We start from the raw sequence: 6731 nt of genomic DNA on the forward strand, positions 1-6731 counted from the left end.
AAGAAACCTTGAGTATATTCTCTTCTCCACACCACCATTGAGTAATTGGGGAAAGGGTGCATAGAGTCTCAGCAGCTCCTTCTGTGTAGTTGTGGTTTCTTGATGATTCTCTTCCTGCTTTCCTGTTGATGTATCTTCAGATTGTTCTGATGGTTTGTTCGGCTCTTCCTCAATCTCCTTATCACTTATAGTAACCATCTTGCAATCTTCCCATCTAACTTTCTTTGCTTCACCTCTCGGATTTTTCTCTGTGTCACTTGGGAAGCTATCAGTAGGTTTGGGAATCTTTTCAGATAGGTATCCTACCTGAAATTCCAGCCTCTTGATGGTGTCTCCCTGATTTTTGATATTGGCTCGCACCTCCTCTTTGAACACCTTGTTATCTTGAATCTCCTTGCATACGCCTTCAAGTAGAGTCTCGATCCATGATAGTCTTTCTTCCGATGATGGAGAGTTGAGATTGGAAGCATGAGAATGGCTAGTTTGACTTTGGTATGGATGTTGAGATGTGTTGTTAGGTGGGTGCTGATATGATCTCTGTGTGGAATGTTGGTGAGTTGCATTGTTGCTGGGGTTGTGGCATCTCTGATATTGGCCTTGATTTTGTTGATTTCCCCACCAAAAGTTTGGGTGGTTCCTCCAACCAGGATTATACGTTTTGGAGTATGGGTTATGGTGGTGCCTGGGTGAATTTCTAATGTAGTTGGCCTGTTCCTGATCACCCTCTGCCTCTTCATTCACTCCTTCTTGAGTTGCTACTGAAGTGGTGATTGCTGCTACTTGATTCCTCTCCATCTTCTTGGTGAGGTCAGCTAATTGCTTGGTAATCATCTTGTTTTGAGCTAGCAGTGCATCCACGTTGTTCAGCTCCATCACTCCTCTAGTGTTACCTCTTGCAGAAGCATAGAAATAGTCATTCTCAGCTATAGTCTCAATGACATCTATGGCTTCTTCAATGGTCTTCTTCTTGTTCAGAGATCCCCTGGATGAGTGGTCTATTGCCTTCTTTGATTCATATGAAAGACCTTCATAGAAAATGTGCAACTGCACCCATTCATTGAACATATCTGGCGGGCATCTTCTTGTCATGTCCTTAAACCTCTCCTATGCTTCATATAGAGTCTCACCATCTTGCTGCCTAAAGGTTTGTACCTCAGCTCTCAACCTGTTGATCCATTGAGGAGGATAGAATCTTGCCAAGAACTTGTTCACCACATCTTCCCAGGTTGCTAAACTCTCCTTTGGAAAGAATTCCAGCCATTTAGATGCTTTGTCCTTGACTGAGAAGGGAAATAGAAGTAGTCTATAGGTGTCAGGATGAACACCATTAGACTTCACAGTATCGCATATCCTCAGGAAGGTGGTTAGATGTTGATTGGGGTCTTCTTGGATACTTCCTCCGAATGAACAGTTATTCTGAACAAGGGTGATGAGCTGTGACTTTAGTTCAAAGTTTTTGGCATGTATGGTACTCCCACAGTTTTTTGGGTTTGGGTTGATGTAAGAACCCAGAACTTTTCTCTCTTGCCCAGCCTGATGCGGTGGACCTTCTCTGCCATGGTTGTGAGCCTCTTATTCGTGATGGTTTTCCATATTCTCATCCATGTCTAGTTCAAAGTACTCTTCCTCTTCCTCAGCACCAACTATTCTCTTTCCTCTTGCTTCCCTCCTTAATCTAAGGAAGGTCCTCTCAGGTTCAGAATCAAAGGAAGTTGAAGCCCCGCTTCTTCTACCTATCATACAACCAACAAGGCACAAGCAAGAGAGATAGATACAGACAGTAATTTCTATAGAAATGCTGTTGGTGTGAGTGATGCAATATATCAAACAGTTAGTGGGTTAGTGACTGAATTGTAAACAACTAAGAAAATGGGTCGGGGAAAGGGAAGAAAATAGCCAAACAGAAATTAAATTACTCAAATGAACTTAAATCAAACAAAATAAAAACAAATGCTCAATCTAGTTATCCACCAATTTAATCATTGTTGATACAAAATCAATCCCCGGCAACGGCGCCATAAACTTGATGCACGGAAACTTGTCCTTTAACGAATCTCCCTCGGCAAGTATACCGAATTGTCGTCAAGTAAAAACTCACAATAGAGTGAGGTCGAATCCCACAGGGATTGATTGGTCAAGCAACGTTAATTGGAAGAATGTTCTAGTTGAGCTAAGCAGAAATTGGGTTGGGAATTGCAGGAAATTAAATGGCGGGAAAGTAAATTACAGAAAATAAATGACGGAAGGTAAATTGCAGAATCTTAAATGGGGAAGGGGAGTTTAGCATGAAAGTAAATAGCAGAAATTAAAGAGAATGGGTAAGATCAGAAATGGAGAGTTCATTGGGCTTAGGAGATGTTGCATTCTCCAGATCAAGTTCATTTGCATCTCTTCCTCAATCAATGCATTCATTGATCTCCTTGGCAATCTTAAGTGATTGAATTCCAATTCCTTGGTAATTCAATCTCGCAAATCAGATCAATAGCCAATTCCTTGGTCTAATTGCTCATGAGAAGAGATAAAGTGTGGTCACTAATTATACCACATGTATTTCTAAATCAAAGTATTGGGAGAATTATATGTCACCATATCCGCCCAAACCCCAATTTGGTCCAACATGAGAAAGCAATTCTAGCATGATCTCTTCATTCCTCTTCCAAGGTTCAGAAGAGATCCAAGTATGAATAGCTTCTTTTCCAAGATAACTACTCAATTGGATGAAGATTGAAAGCTTTCTAGTAAAATCAAGAGAAAAGAGAGAAGAAGGATAATGAAAACTATTATTGATCCATCAAATTACAACAGAGCTCCCTAACCCAATGAAAGGGGTTTAGTTGTTCATAGCTCTGGGAAATGAAAGCAGAGATGGAGAGTACATTCTGAAAGTTAAACTAGAAGTGCAGAGAAAGTAAAATACAGAGAGTAATTCTAAGCTCTCCTTATTTATACTATTCTTCTGATATTCTAGTTGATTCTTCAAGTCTTGGATATGGGCCTTTGGATCTTGATTTGAAGCAGTTATCTTCTTCAGTGGGCTTAGCTTTACTTGCATAGAGAAAGTGTGAAGTAGGCAGGGATTCTAGCTTAGGACATTAGTGGCGTTAACGTTAAGTGAAAGTGTGGGTTCGAGAACGTTAGTGACAATCACCTTTTTCACTAACGTCCCTAACCCAAGGATGCTCCACGTTAACTTCAACGTTAGTGGCATCAACGTGACCACTAACGTTGCCTCTTGGTCCTTCGCACACGTTATTGGGACTTACTTTTTCCAATAATGTTGAGAATCCTCCTTTCTTCCTACGTTAGAGTTCACGTTAGTGTGGCTAACGTGACCTTTAACGTAGGCTTGCCACATCTTCGAGAACGTTAGTGACACTTACCTTTGTCACTAACGTTCCAAAATGCCCCTACTTCCCACGTTAGAGTTCACGTTAACTAGGTTAACGTGGCTTCGAACGTGGTATTGCTAGCCATCTCCAACGTTAGTGACTGGTATGCGAAATTGTTACTCTGAGGTTGTAAAATTTGTTGTTCGTTCTCTCCCTGGCAATGGCGCCAATAACTGGTGCACAATACCATGGTCCAAACATAACTTCACAACTTCGCAGAACTAACCAGCAAGTGCACTGGGTCGTCCAAGTAATAAAACCTTACGTGAGTAAGGGTCGATCCAACGGAGATTGTTGGTATGAAGCAAGCTATGGTGATCTTGTATATCTCAGTCAGGCGGATATCAAATGGTTATGGAGCTTTCGAATAATAATAATAAATAAATAGAAAATAAAGATAGAATTACTTATGTATATCATTGGTGAGAATTTCAGATAAGCCTATAGAGATGCTTTCGTTCCTCTGAATCTCTACTTTCCCGCTGTCTTCATCTAATCAGTCTTACCCTTTTCCATGGCAAGCTTTCTGTAAGGGCATCACCGTTGTCAATGGCTACATCCCGTCCTCTCTTGCGAAAATGGTCCAAATGCTCTGTCACGGCATGGCTAATCATCTGGAGGTTCTTGATCATACTGGAATAGGATTCACCCTCCTTTTGCGTCTGTCACTACGCCCAGCACTCGCGAGTTTGAAGTTCGTCACAGCCATCCCTTTCCAGATCCTACTCGGAATACCACAGACAAGGTTTAGACTTTCCGGATCTCAGGAATGGCCATCCATGGGTTCTAACTTATACCACGAAGATACTAATAACTCGGACTCGGTCCCCTGTATTAGATATCTAAGAGATATTCATTCTAGCTTGTTTGCATGTAGAACGGAAGTGTTTGTCAGGCACGCGTTTGTGAGTGAGAATGATGATGAGCGTCACATAATCATCATATTCATCATGTTCTTGGGAACGAATGGATATCTTAGAAGCAGAATAAGTTGAATTGAATAGAAAAACAGTGGTACTTTGCATTAAATCATGAGGAACAGTAGAGCTCCACACCTTAATCTATGGAGTGCAGAAACTCTATCGTTTGAAGATACATAAGTGAAAATGGTCCAGGCATGGCCGAATGGCCAGCCCCCATGAAAGTCTAAGATAGCATAAAACTGATCAAAGATCCCCAATACAATAGTAAAAAGTCCTATTCATACTAAACTAGTTACTAGGGTTTACAGAAGTAAGTAATTGATGCATAAATCAACTTTCGGAGCCCACTTGGTGTGTGCTTGGGCTGAGCTTGAAGTTTATACGTGGAGAGGTCATTCTTGGAGTTGAATGCCAAGTTGTAACGTATTTTTGGCGTTCAACTCTGGTTCGTGACGTGTTTCTGGCGTTTAACTCCAGACTGCAGCGTAGAACTGGCGTTCAACGCCCTTTTGCGTCGTCTAAACTCGGGCAAAATATGGACTATTATATATTGCTGGAAAGCCCTGGATGGCTACTTTCCAACGCCGTTGAGAGCACGCCATTTGGAGTTCTGTAGCTCCAGAAAATCCACTTTGAGTGCAGGGAGGTCAGAATTCAACAGCATCAGCAGTCCTTCTTCAACCTCTGAATCTGATTTTTGTTCAAGTCCCTCAATTTTAGCCAGAAAATACCTGAAATCATAGAAAAACACACAAACTCATAGTAAAGTCCAGAAATATGAATTTAACATAAAAACTAATAAAAACATCCCTAAAAGTAACTAAATCCTACTAAAAACATACTAAAAACAATGCCAAAAAGCGTATAAATTATCCGCTCATCACAACACCAAAATTAAATTGTTGCTTGTCCCCAAGCAACTGAAAATCAAATAGGATAAAAAGAAGAGAATATACTATAAATTCCAAAATATCAATGAAACATAGCTCCAATCAGATGAGCAGGACTTGTAGCTTTTTGCCTCTTGAATAGTTTTGGCATCTCACTTTATCCATTAAAGTTCAGAATGATTAGAATCTATAAGAACTCAGAGTTCAGATAGTGTTATTGATTCTCCTAGTTCAGTATGTTGATTCTTGAACACAGCTACTTTATGAGTCTTGGCCGTGGGCCTAAGCACTTTGTTTTCCAGTATTACCACCGGATACATAAATGCCAAAGACATATAACTGGGTGAACCTTTTCAGATTGTGACTCAGCTTTGCTAAAGTCCCCAATTAGAGGTGTCCAGGGTTCTTAAGCACACTCTTCTTTTGCTTTGGACCTTGACTTTAACCGCTCAGTCTCAAGTTTTCACTTGACACCTTCACACCACAAGCACATGGTTAGGGACAGCTTGGTTTAGCCGCTCAGGCCAGGATTTTATTCCTTTAGGCCCTCCTATCCACTGATGCTCAAAGCCTTGGGATCCTTTTTATTTACCCTTGCCTTTTGGTTTTAAGGGTTATTGGCTTTTTGCTCTTGCCTTTTGGTTTTAAGAGCTTTTGGCTTTTTCTGCTTGCTTTTTCTTTTTCTATTTTTTTTTTTTGCTATTTTTCTTTTCTCTTTTTTTTTCTGCAAGCTTTTGTATTCACTACTTTTTCTTGCTTCAAGAATCATTTTTTATGAATTTTCAGATTATCAAATAACATGTCTCCTTGTCATCATTCTTTCAAGAGCCAACATATTTAACATTCTTAAACAACAACTTCAAAAGACATATGCACTGTTCAAGCATTCATTCAGAAAATAAAAAGTATTGTCACCACATCAATATAATTAAACTAAGTTCAAGGATAAATTTGAAACTCATGTACTTCTTGTTCTTTTGAATTAAAATCATTTTTCATTTAAGAGAGGTGATGGATTCATATTCACTACTTTAAGGCATAGACACTTAGATACTAATGATCATGTAATAAGACACAAACATAAATAAACATTTCACATAAGAAAAATGAAAAACAGAAAGTTTAAGAACAAGGAATGAGTCCACCTTAGTGATAGTGGCGTTTCCTTCTTGAAGAACCAATGATGTTCTTGAGCTCTTCTATGCCTCTTCCTTGTCTTTGTTGCTCCTCCCTCATTGCTCTTTGATCTTCTCTAATTTCATAAAGGATGATAGAGTGCTCTTGATGTTCCACCCTTAGTTGCTCCCAATAATTGTGTGGAGGAAAATGTATCCCCTGAGGTATCTCAGGGATCTCTTGATTTGCAGTCAAATGTTCTGCCACTGAGCTATAGACCCTTGAGATGAATCTCTCCATCTCCTATGACTTGGAGGTGGAAGCTTTTGTCTTCCCTTTCCTCTTTCTAGAGGTTTCTCTGACCTTAGGTGCCATCAATGGTTATGGAAAAACAAAAAAGCTATGCTTTTACC

Source organism: Arachis ipaensis, chromosome B10 (assembly GCF_000816755.2).
Source record: "Arachis ipaensis cultivar K30076 chromosome B10, Araip1.1, whole genome shotgun sequence".
In the NCBI taxonomy this organism is placed as follows: Eukaryota; Viridiplantae; Streptophyta; class Magnoliopsida; order Fabales; family Fabaceae; genus Arachis; species Arachis ipaensis.